Raw genomic sequence first — 12,375 nt, 5'->3', positions numbered from 1 at the left:
ATGTCTCAGTCAATAAATGGCATATATATGTCTAGCAATAATCGGTGCAATAAAACTACTCTAAAGCAAAAGAATTTGATGTTCCCCAGAGCTCCTGGCCATAGATTTCTTTGGTATCACCAAAACTATACATCAAGTTTGGCACATGCTACTGACAGGCCAAATTCTGCCCACCACCTGTGTTTGCAAATAGTTTTATTGGAACATAAATACACCCAAAATTTACAGGTTGCAAACTGCTGCTTCTGCATGACAACAGCAATTATGTAGTTGCAACAGAGATTATGGCCGGCAAAGCCTGAAATACTTACTCTCTGGTCCTGCTCAGAAAGTTTGCCAACTCCTACTCCTCATTTAAATGATCTTACCCTATGTGTACCTGACTGTTGAGGATAGAAAGTCTTAGAAGGAGCTGTCACGTGTGTTTACAGGGCTCCATCAAGAGCTCAGTGCAAAGCCTTATCTACAAAGCTTGCAACCAGTGTTGTCTAAAGTGGATAATGATCTCATCCTTTAGATGGAAAAGAGTAGACAAAATGCAAATGGTCTTCTAAAAATACTCTCTGGTTAAAGATAGGGGACCAGAGGGACAGCGAGCTTGGGTTTGCAAAGTGCTGTAAACAATACCCACGCAAACTGCTGTTTTCCATTCTGGACGCCACGTTTACGGTGTCTCCAAACAGGCAGTATCTGGGCATGGTGATTCCCACCACACCAGCCACCATGGGACTTGCAAAGCCAAGGACAGAGGGGCACAGCCAGTCCACAATGCACATCCAGTCAACAAATGTTTGTCAAGTACTCTCTTGGGACAAAGTTTGGCAACAGATTTCAAGGTTTACAATGAGGCAAACTACGGAATTCACAGACTCTGAATGGAAAGCAACATAATCAATTGTTATGGGTTGAATGTTTGTGTGCTCCCCCTTCACATTCACATATTGAATCTCTAAACTCAATTCGATGGTATTAGGAAGTGAGGCCTTAAGGTGGTAATTAGAGGAGGTCATGAGTATAGGGCTCTTTTGATGGGATTAGTGCCCTTGTAAGAAGAGGAAGGGGGCTTCCCAGGTGGCACTAGTAGTGAAGAACCCGCCTGCCAATGGAGGAAACATGAGACATATGTTCGATCCCTGGGTCTGGAAGATCACTTGGAGGAGGGCATGGCAACCCACTCCAGTATTCCTGCCTGGAGAATCCCAGGGACAAAGGAACCTGGTGGCCTACAGTCCATGGGGTCGCGAAGAGTCAGGCATGACTGAAATGACTTAGCCCTGAAATGAACAGGAAGAGACACCAGAGTTCTCTCTCTTTTTCCACATGCGGATGCAGCCAGAAGGCACTCTGCAAGCTTGAACAGGTAGAACACACCGTGGTAGAATCCTTGAGCTTAGCCTTTCCAGCCCCCAGAACTGTCAGAAATGTGTGTCGTTTAAGCCATCCAGTCTATGTATGGTATTTTAACAACCAGGCTGACTAAGACATAAATTCATGATGATGTTATTCATGTACACAAAGCATCAGTGGCAGAAACATAGGAGTGATTAATCCTGGAGAGGAGTCGGGGTCTATTTTAGTTAAGCTGTGGAGGAGAGGGAGGAGAAGGTCTGGCTACCATAATTTGCAGGGTCCAGTCTCAAATGACAATAAGGGATCTTCCGTTCAAAAACTATCAAGAATTTCAAGACAGTGACAGAATAGCATTTAATCAAGTGCAGGTCATCTATTCCCAAGTCACAGGCCCGTGAGTTTGATAAAAACAGATCAAAGGGCATTTGATGGTGAGGCGTGGAGGAAAAGCAGCCCAAAATAACTGTTCTGGTTTGGAGGCTCCTCCTTTTTGGGGCTAAACACCTTGGAATCCTTTGTGTGTCCTTGTTATTACCAAGCAATCTGGCTAAGTAGAAATACACAAGCAAAGATGATTCAATCTTTTCTTTCCCCCTGAGGATATTACCATTTGGTTTCGGGGCTTCTGAAAGCCTCGGGTCTAGGGTGTGAATTTAGAACTATCTGCTGCTGTATCTGGGCCGCAAGGCCACCTGCCCTTAGTGCTGTCTCCCTGTGTGGAGGCCAATCCGGAGCCTCAGCTTCTCCCTGGGCATGTGCCCAATCCTGAAGTGGATGGTGGCACCAAGGAAGTGCAAGGACATCGTGGCAATCTCGTCCACGTGTCGGATTCCATTGCAGACGGGAAGTCTGCTAGCCAATGTATGCATCCCCAATGGTTTCATCCTGAAAACAAAGTAAGAAAGCGGCTTTGTGTTCTTCCCAAGGGAGGCTGGGGGTGAGGGGATGAGTGCGAGGCAAGGCCCCTCGTTACTGACCCTGCTTTGGGCCCCATCCTTGCAAGGGTCGCACTCCATGACCTCCACACCATCCAAGTCCTAGCATTTCCTCAAGGTCCTACCCTTGTCCTGTTTTCTCCACAAAGCCTTCCTTCCCTGACCCTCTTCCCCACAGTCATGGCCTTCCCTTCTGAAATCTGAGGCTGCCGGTGACCGTATTCCCCCAACCCAAGTTCAAAACTAGTTAGGCACACAGCAATACACTGATGGGGCACACCTTGAAAGATCACCTGGATCCATCAAGGACAGTCCTTGGAATATCTTCACTTCACATAAGGGCTCTTAGGTACCATTATGCATAAGATTATGCTATACAAAATATATAAATGTAGGCAGCCGCCTTCTTTTTCCCTAATCCTCCTAATAAAATCATCTTTCAGATCCTTCACTCACAAGAGAGAATAAATGACAAGCATTAAGTATAAAGTTACAGCTCCTTTCAGATCCATCTGCATTTCCGCAGATTCCAACGACAATGGTAAAGGTGAAATTTTAGGCCTTAGCCAGGCAGTAAGAACACGTCTGCCTCCTGGTGACACTGAAATTACCCAACATCAACAAGCACACAGGTCGAACTGCTTCTAGGCTACCTCACCGCACCATGGGCACAGCCTTTAGAAATACAAACTGATGTGAGCATCAGCTGATGCAGAACGTTGCTGAGAGGAAAACACTAAGAGGCAATCCCAGAGGAGGATCTTCTAAGCAGAGCAGCTTCTGTTTTTGTTGGGTGAATGCGATCTGCTCTTTGTGATCGTCTGTACTACCTTTCCATCCACTCTTGAATGGGGGCTACATCCTTGGGGAACTTTGGGGGAACACCACTGAGGACGTGTTGCCAGAGGACATGATTACGTTGCCCCAAGTCTTCCTGATCCAGGACCACAGGCAGAGAGCCCTGCAATCAGAGGTCAGAGCTGATGAGCTTGTGGCTGCCTACCTGGTGTGTATGAACACAGGCATCCTGGAGCTCTGGCCCCACCAGAAAACATATAAGGTGGCCTTGTCATTAATGAATGAAGCCCAATTGTCAGTTTTTGTTCTCTTCCCCTGCAAAACTCATCTTTCATTCTAGGTGACCTTGTTCATACATCTCCAGAGTAGTAGTACTAGTCAGGCAGTTGCTATCTGACCTTTAGTTATGAGTCTGATAATCTAAGCTTGAATTGCTAAAGATCACAGTAAAAGAAGTGAGACACACCGGATTCAAAGACAGTGAGACATACCGGATTCAAAGACTTTAAAGGGGAGTAAATGTGAGCCTCTGTGAATATGAAAAAATAAATATTCAGGAGGGAACTGGAGGAATTAGCCAGTAGAAGGTCAGTGCCTGTTTTAGAAATGTGTTTACTGTGAGATAAAATAATGGAAGGAAACAGAGGGAACAGCTGATGATTCTTGACAAGCACCTACATCTGTGATGAATCAAGCCCTTTTCCAAGAAAACAAACAGGAATCAAATATTGAGTTTCTGCCGTGAATTGAGATAGACTACCAGCCTAAAATAGAGCCTTCCTCCTGGCTGATGTCTTGGGCTGGATTCATCTTCATTCATGCCCAGTGGGGGACAGTTACAAGGATCATGTGTGCCCCCACGACCCAGGAACCAGGTGTCTCACCTTATACATGTCATAAGTTTTAATGATGTGATCAAATAACTGTACAAGTCATTAAGGAGCTTCACAACTTGCGGTGGGGGGGGTGGTGCTGAGAGAGCAGAGTTTTGTGAATCCAACAATGTCAGAGAAAAAGACTGTCACGGACTCAAAATGCTCTGGTTCCACGGACCTTCCGGCTACAAGCTGCTCTCCAATGAAGCTGAAAACAGAGAATGAGGATGTTTTTGAATAGTATCTTATTCATATTGTCTCCTACACATCCCTACAAAGTCTCCCTGGTAGATCTTTTTTGCTTCGGTGCATTAGATTTTTGGTTAACAAGAATCCATCTTCTAGAGGGAATTTTCTGACACCCATCTCTCAGCCTGCATTTTCTCTAAAGAGATATATTAATTGGTAGGTTTAAATTTGGGGAGGAGTGAGGAGCAGGTCACATAAATGCCTTTTCAAAAAGATTTTCTCCCTGAGGGAACTGCATTTTCTCCTACTGGTTATAGAGTTGATTGGAAAGACTCAGCCTGCAGATGTGGAAACAATTGTAAACACTCATCAATTCATAAATTAACATTTTTGCTTCTATCAACCAATCTCACATTAACACATTCAAATTGCCAACCCCCTTTCTTTGCCAAGACACACAGAAGGGTACAGGAATTTTAAGAGCAGATGCTCTGTCAAGCATTCAGAGTGTCCAGGTGATAACAGCCAAAAATGAAGCAAGTTTTGAATCTGTAGTAGTGCATATTGTGCAAAGTATTTGGACAGACATATAATATAAATAATCTGATAGTGAGGGACAGGGAAGCCTGGCGTGCTGCAGTCTCTGGGGTCCCAAAGAGTGGGACACGATTCAGCGACTGAACAATAATCTGAATGGACGGAGAGTATTGGACTCATGAAGCTAGGGCACCATCTAGTGGTCTCCTCCTATTGCTGCATTCACTATATTCCATCTTTTACAGATCTGTATTCTGTAATTCCCGTAGATTGGAGGGCATTTGCTTCTGTCTCCCTTTACAAGATGTACCAAATTACACACAGAATGCTTGACCCATTTTAGAAGAGCCTAACATTCTCTTAGGAAAAGAACAAAGGAAATTTTCTCTCCACGTGGAGCCTCCTTAAATAGCAATGGTGTTGCTTCCTGGTTCTTTTGTCAAGGCCCCTGGAACTTTGGAATACCTGGGCAGCATTGCAGACAAAAGCTGATCCACTTTCCTCTTCTCGGCCATCAGCTGGTTGGTCCTCTCTTCCACCACCTCCTCCAGGTGGTTGACGTACACTTCCAGCTTGCTCATCACACTGTCTAGTACATTCACGCAGCTTTCAAAGAACCCAGAGATTTACATCTTTGTCCAAGAACTTTAGGGCCACAGTGGAACACAATATCCAAGTATACATTCCAAGACAACATGTCTTGCCCTTGAGGGTTGCCAATGGACAGCAGTGAACTGACGATGGCCACAGGCCTCTGGGAGGACAGCCCATCTTTCACCAGCCCTGTGATCTTGAACTGCCCCCGTCAGTCTTCGGAACCTCAGTTTCTTCATCTGAGAAATGAGGATAATAATATATACTTCCCAGGGTCCTTCGGAAAATTCAGGGAAGCAGAGAGTACTAGGGCTGTGTCCGCTCCCCAGCGGGCACTGAACAAACAGTAGCCGTCACTGCCCTCGCCCCGCCTCTCTTCCCTACATGTTTCATGTCATTGTCATAGTCAGGCGGAAATGTAGGTTTCAGGATGAGTTGTTCTTTTCTCTTAGGATGGCAACACCAGATGTTTTCTTTTCTGGTGACAGCTATCAGGGGCATTTCTAGATCCTATAGGCTCTTGTTTTAGAGGCGTCTTCAGAGAAATCAAACAAATTTTTCATCTTTCACGTGAGGAGACTGAAGCTCTTATAGGAAATACACTTACCTTAACATTGGGGACCCTATTTTCTAAGTAAAAAGTATTCACTGACCTGAGACCTACTATTTAAAACTATTTTGATGTGGATAATGCAGAACACAGGGCTGTTCTGTTAACGTATAGTGAAATGGCCAAATTAGGAGTAGATGCCCAACTCCCATCCAGGCGTCTATCAACTCAAACTACTTCGCAAAGGCTGTGTCTTCTGACATTCAACGGGTCAAAAGATGACACAGTGACCCTCATGTGAAGCCACTACTGAGAAAATTATTCAAGAGGCATGAATAATTAAAGTCAATAACCTACTCTAAGTTTGGTGAATAATTTTTTTATCCTACCATCCAGTCCGAATGAGTGAGTCATAACCCCTGGAATGTTGGCTTGAAAAAGATTCTGAGGTCATATCAGAACTCCTTGAGAACGAGAGTCTTGATTGATAAGCAGTATCTGGGGTGGACAAAGGAGGGCAATGAAAGTCTGATCCATGTTTATATCATTTATGAAATAAAGGGAGAATTTACCACTAGACTTCAGCCAGCACGTGGCACAGTGCTTTGTATATGATGGGCACTGAATGACTATATGATGAAGGAAGAAAAGGAAGGGGGGGAGGGAGGAGGGAGGAAATAGAAGGAGGGAGGGAGGCACACAGAACCAATCATAGTCACAGAGCTTTGAAATTCTAATGGTTAAATAAATAGGAGTAAACCTCTGCTACACATCTAACTCACCCTCTGGGACTGGCTTCCTGTAAAGTCTTCTTGATGGAACAGAAAGTGGGCCTTTTCTCTGGAGCTTCATCCCAGCATGCCTTCACCATGACCACCATCTTTTCATCTCCCTTCTCCTCCGACAGGGAAGGTCGAAGTGGCTCAGAAGCCGTGGGGTCCATGATTCGGGGAATGATTTCTGAAATCCATTTGGAGTTTAGGTAGCTCAATGCCTGAGCTTTGGGCCATTGAGTATGCTTCACTTTAAACAGAGGTGTTTTCAAATTTACAAATTCAGTTGTTAAGCAAATCAAACAGGTTAAAATTTCAGAGAAATCTGAATATTTTACAAGAAATATTAGAGTTCTCCTGGAAAACGAGGACTCCTAATGTACACCCTTATTAATCTGATTTTTTTCTAATAAAACTTTTCTTGAAATGAAGGTATCTCCCTGTGATTTCAGGAGTATATATGCATTTGATACTAGAAACACCCGAAGTGTGCTTTATGAAATTTGCATTACTGGTAAAATTTTTCATAAAAGCTATTTTAACAAACAGTAAATTGTAACTAGTATGTTCTACCTCTGTGTCCAACTATGCAAACCTACTTTCTTTTACTTCCTCATTGGCTTCTACAGACTTTTATTAAACATTCTGGTTTGTAGAGGAAATAATATTTGACAACAATGTACATGTTTTTGTTATAAAAACACTGTGGGTGCGACAAAATGAATGAATCTTAAATTTTTTACTAAGTGTAAGAAGCCAGTCTGACAAGGCTATGTTCTATATGATTCTGTGTATATGATATCCCAGAAAAGGCAAAATTATAGACAGAAAATAGATCAGAAGCTGCCAGGAATTTGGGGAAGAGAAAAAGTTAAATAGGGGAAGCACTGGGGATTTTTTTATGGTCATGAATTATTCTGCACAAAATTGCGTTGGTGGGTCATGACACTGTGTATTTGCCAAAACCCACAGGACTTTACAGCAGAAAGAATGAGCCTCAAAGAATGCAAATTAAAAAATAAATCAGTTGGGAGACTGGCCAACTGCAAGACAGAGACCAAAGAATCTGTTTTACAAATGCGTGACATAACCTCATTGAAGGGGGAGGGGGTAAAGCACTGATGTAAGCCGCTTCTAAAATGAGTAGATAGGGACTTTCCTGGCAAGTCCAGTGGTTAAGATTCTGAGCTTCTGCTGTAGGGGACACTGGTTCATTCCCTGGTTGGGGAAGTTCCATGTGCCACTAGATATATTAAAAAAATAAAAAGAGTTCTCTTAAGGTGGTTCACTTCCTTGGTGGTCCAATGGTTAAGAATCTGCCTTGCAACGTAGGGAATGTTGGTTTGATCCGGGTCGAAAAAGTAAGATCCCACATACCACAGGGCAACAGAGCACACACGCTGCAACAAGAGATCCTGCATGACTCAATGAAGATTCTGCACGCCGCAACTGAGACTTAATGCAGCTAAATAAACAAATATTTAAAAATAAAATAAAATGAGTAGGGGTGGTAAGACTAAAGTCAAAAGGAAATATTCATAATCACTATCCTCTAGCTGGTAGGAATGCTTCTCCTGGAGGTTCAGATGAACAACTCTGATACTTGTGTAAACATATACTGGGATTGAACAAATAAGTAAACGGGTGGCAGATGGCGGGAGCCAGGATGCTCGCTATTGGAAAAGGAGGTTATGCATAAGTGATGGGGAGAGACTAAAATAAACAAACCATGTGATAATGACACTGGAGATGTCAACATGAACTCATGTTTTGCTTAATACAGATACAGGTGAGGAGATAATGATACGAATGTGTGTGTACACATAAGCTAGTATATACACACATATATCTTACTCTGTCTATTGAGAGGGGCTAGAAACAACAGCATGCCCATAGCAACAAGCACATCTAGCGTCCAGGTGTTCATTCTCCAATAAGGGAGTCAGGGCTTTTCAAAAAAAAAAAGCAGTTGACTCTAGTACTGAAGCAGGGAAAATCCAAGATGAGGCTAAAGCATCTTACACTATCAGAAACTAAGGAAGCATGAAATAAAACACCGCAACGGGTATATGTCAAAGATATACAGAATGCAATCGAAATGGAACGGTCAAAGATAAAACAATTTGAGCAACAAAATAAAGTAGGATTAGATAACTCAAAATATAAAATAACTATATCATATAATAAATTATATATACATATCATAAATGAAATATAATAGGTAATTGAATGAATAAATACAAGGGAGAGAATAGACAAACCTGTAGAAATAAATTCCAAATAACTTATGCAGATTGTTCTCCATTCAAGGTGGTGGAGCACACGTCCCTGTCCTTAGAGAGACCTTCACACAGTGACTTCTTTCTTAAGAGCAAAGTATAGGGAGAGAGGAAATCAAGTCCCAAACGTTAGTGTTAGTGGGCCTCAGAATCAACTGGGCAGCTAATTAAAACACAGATCCTGGGCGCATCCCTCTACTTTTCAATTCAAATAACCCTCCAGCTGATTCTGATGCCCATTAAAATGTTTGAGAGTGTGCGTGCTCAGTCGCTAAGATGATTTCGACTCTTATCGACCCCATGGACTGTTGCCCGCCAGGCTCCTCTGTCCGTGGGATTCTCCAGGCAAGAATACTGGAGTGGGTTGCATGCTGTGCCCTTCTCCAGATCTTCCTGACTCAGGGATCAAACCACTGTCTCCTGTGTCTCCTGCATTGGCAGGCAGATTCTTTACCACTGAGCCACCTGGGAAGCAGTAAAATGTTTGAGAACCATTGCTCTAATGTGTGCAGAGAATTGTTTCCAGGACCAGGATTTGTTTTCAGGGATGTAGGAGAAGTTAATGGAAGGGTGTGTTTGCCCATAAACTATGTCTCATTGTACTCTTCCTGCTTGTGGCCCTGTGTATCCATTGTCCCCTGTGACTGGCTCTCATTCAGCTTGGTGAGCAGAGGACCACAATGAGGGGGAAATACACCCATTGTCCATAGTCTTTTCACCACCACCACCCCCCACCCAGTTGGCACAATCATGCGGCAGCTGAGCTTAACAAGGGTAGGTGGGCTTCCTCCTGGGTTCAGTGAGGGAAGGTCTGTTAGCTGCTTGGTTCCAAATTCAGATGCCCCTGGATCTGAGATTAGCCTTTTGGGAGGAGTCTCACCTCTGCTTCATTTTGCCACAAATTAGAAACCAGAATCTGCTTTCAAAGTGACAAGTATACTCAGAAAGCCTCCTCCTGACTTGTAAAAGTCTCCAGGAAATGCACGATGATTTAAAGAGGTTTGGGATGGGCCATGGGGGATGGACTAGAAATGGTAGGGAAGGCAGTAAACAAAAGGGGGAAAAGATAAGGCCCTCCAGGTGGCGCTAGTGGTAAAGAATCCACCGGTCCATGCAGGAGTTGCGAGACACAGCCTCGATCCCAGGCTCAGGAAGATCTCCTGGAGGAGGAAATGGCTACTCACTCCAGTATTTTTGCCTGGAGAATCTCATGGACAGAGGAGCCTGGTGGGCTATAGTCCATGGGGTTGTAAAGCGTCAGACACGACTGAACACAGCACAGCAAGGAGAAAGAAATCAAGAGAGAAAGGTGGGCCGGGTTTACATAGAAACTCACACACTCACACACACACACACATATCCTCTCTCCAAGACAGTGGTTCTCAACCTGAGCTACATGTTAGAATCACTTGGGAAATTTTATTTAGGTCATACCCCAAACCAGTGACATCAGGCTTTCTGAGGCTGAGATCTAAAGCTCAGAAATTTTTAAAGTTCCCCAGGAAATTCCAATGTGCAGCGAAAGTGGAAAATAACAGTGCTGGGGGTACACCTACTATACATTTTCTAATCAATTTTGATCAGGTTTTGTTTCACCTCCCATTGCTTTTGCACTTAATTCCCTCATGGATGTGTTCAGAGACAACCTGGCTCCCCAAACCTCTCAAATCTGAATATATCCTTTGTAAGTAGAAAATTGGACACCATTTATCAGAAAATTTGAAAATGTTTAAAATAGGTTTACCTTTTCAATTTCATGAACAGAAATCTACCCTGAAGAAATATCCACACATGTCCACAAAGATTCAAGACTACTCACTGCAGTAGTTTGGAACAGAAAAAAAAAAAAGGGAAACAATCAAAATGTCTACAAATCAATAATACTGGGTTGGTCAAAAAGATCATTTGGGCTTGTTTGTACCGTCTTACCCAAATGAACTTTTTGGCCAGCCCAATATATAACATAACGTTACAGTGAAAACTGTTGTAGTCCTTAAGAAAGAACGAAACAAATTTGTATTTACAAATATGGAGTAAGAGATGCCCAGACAGAGGGAACAGCGTGTGCAAAGACTCTGGAGTGAAAGTGGGTCACTTTGGAGGCACATAAAATGGCCAGTGTGATTAAAAGGAGCAAGGCATGGGAGGCGGAATTAGGAAGATGGAGAAGGCTGAATGGTGGTCCCCAGAGAGATATATCTGATCCACAGGACCTGTGAATGTGACCTTATTTGAAGAAAAAGTGTCTTTACAAATATAATTATCTGGGGTTGAGGCGATCATCTTGGATTATCTGAGTGGTCCCTGATCCAAGGACAAGTGTCCTCATAAGTGACAAACGGAAGAGATGTACACAGAGGATGTGGCAATATAAAGATGAAGGCAAAGATTATAGCTACGTGGCCACAAACCCAGGCAGGCTGGGGCAGCTACCTTGAAAGAGGCAAAGAGTGGGCTTCCCCAGAGTTTCTAGAGGTTGCTCAGCCCAGCCGAACCTTGGTTTTCGACTTCTAGTCTCTAGAACTGTGCAAGAACGTTGTTTCAAGCTAGCCAGCTTGTGGTCACCCGGACACAGCCCTTGTCGTTGTTTTAGTTGCTAAGTCATGTCCGACTCTGCAAACCCATAGACTATAGCCCGCCAGGCTCCTCTGTCCATGGTATTTTTCAGGCAAGAATACAATACTGGAGTGGGTTGCCACTTCCTTCTCCAGGGGATCTTCCCAGACCAGGGATCGAACCTGCATCTCCTGCTTGGCAGGTAGAATCCTTACCACTGAGCCACCAAACGCTAATATAAGTCACAGAGGCTCCATCAGAGGCCTTCAGTGATCTTGCAGGCTATTGTAAGGGCTTATCTTTCACTCCCCAGATGGGAAGTCAGGGGGAGATTCTGGGTAAAGAAGTGATACAATCTGACTCATTTTCTAACAGAATTGCTCTGGCTGCTGTTATTGAAGTATATAGTTCTGAGTTCCTTAATTTTTTTTGTAGCCAAACTGTAATTTGCCTTCTAACTCTTTAAGGAAGAATATGAATTTTAAAAATAAAAAAATAAGACTGGAATAGATTCTAAATTAATAAACATCTCACAAAACAAAGAATAAAAGCAAGCATTTAAAAGGTAGTTCTCATTGCTGTGCTTCGTTTCTCAGTAGATTCCGACTCTTTGCAACCCCATGGAATGTAGCCCGCCAGGCTCCTCTGTCCACAGGGATTCTCCAGGCAAGAATACTGGAGTGGGTTGCCATGCCCTCCTCCAGGGGATCTTCTCAACCCAGGAATTGAACCATGGTCTCCTGCACTGCAGCTGGATTCTTTACCAGCTGAGCGACCAGGGAAGTAACTGACATCAACGATACCCTGTGCTTCCTGATGTGAAGAAGTATTCTTGCTAAAAATAACCTACTTCCAGCTATTGGGAAACTGACAAATTCAGATAGTAGTACATTCTACAAGACAAGAGATCTGGACTCTGAAAATGTCAGTATCTTAAAA

At 43.4% G+C, this 12,375-nt stretch overlaps 1 pseudogene across 1 annotated transcript in view; it reads right to left on the bottom strand.

Moving 5' to 3' along the window:
* LOC145539513 (guanylate cyclase 2G-like) overlaps positions 1-12,375 on the bottom strand; it is a 63,250-nt pseudogene that overhangs the window by 22,461 nt on the left and 28,414 nt on the right. Inside the window, exons 11-15 of the transcript XR_014077869.1 lie at positions 6,611-6,788; positions 5,150-5,290; positions 3,968-4,166; positions 2,056-2,235; positions 632-729 (exon numbers count right to left, since the gene is read on the bottom strand). The product of XR_014077869.1 is annotated as a guanylate cyclase 2G-like (transcript). The remainder of the gene's footprint in view (positions 1-631; positions 730-2,055; positions 2,236-3,967; positions 4,167-5,149; positions 5,291-6,610; positions 6,789-12,375) is intronic.

The sequence above is a fragment of the Giraffa tippelskirchi genome, chromosome 2, assembly GCF_054371585.1.
Source record: "Giraffa tippelskirchi isolate mGirTip1 chromosome 2, T2T-mGirTip1v1.2.pri, whole genome shotgun sequence".
Lineage (NCBI taxonomy): Eukaryota > Metazoa > Chordata > Mammalia > Artiodactyla > Giraffidae > Giraffa > Giraffa tippelskirchi.
Note: the sequence above shows the minus strand (reverse complement) of the source record. Positions and strands in the feature narration are given on the sequence as shown.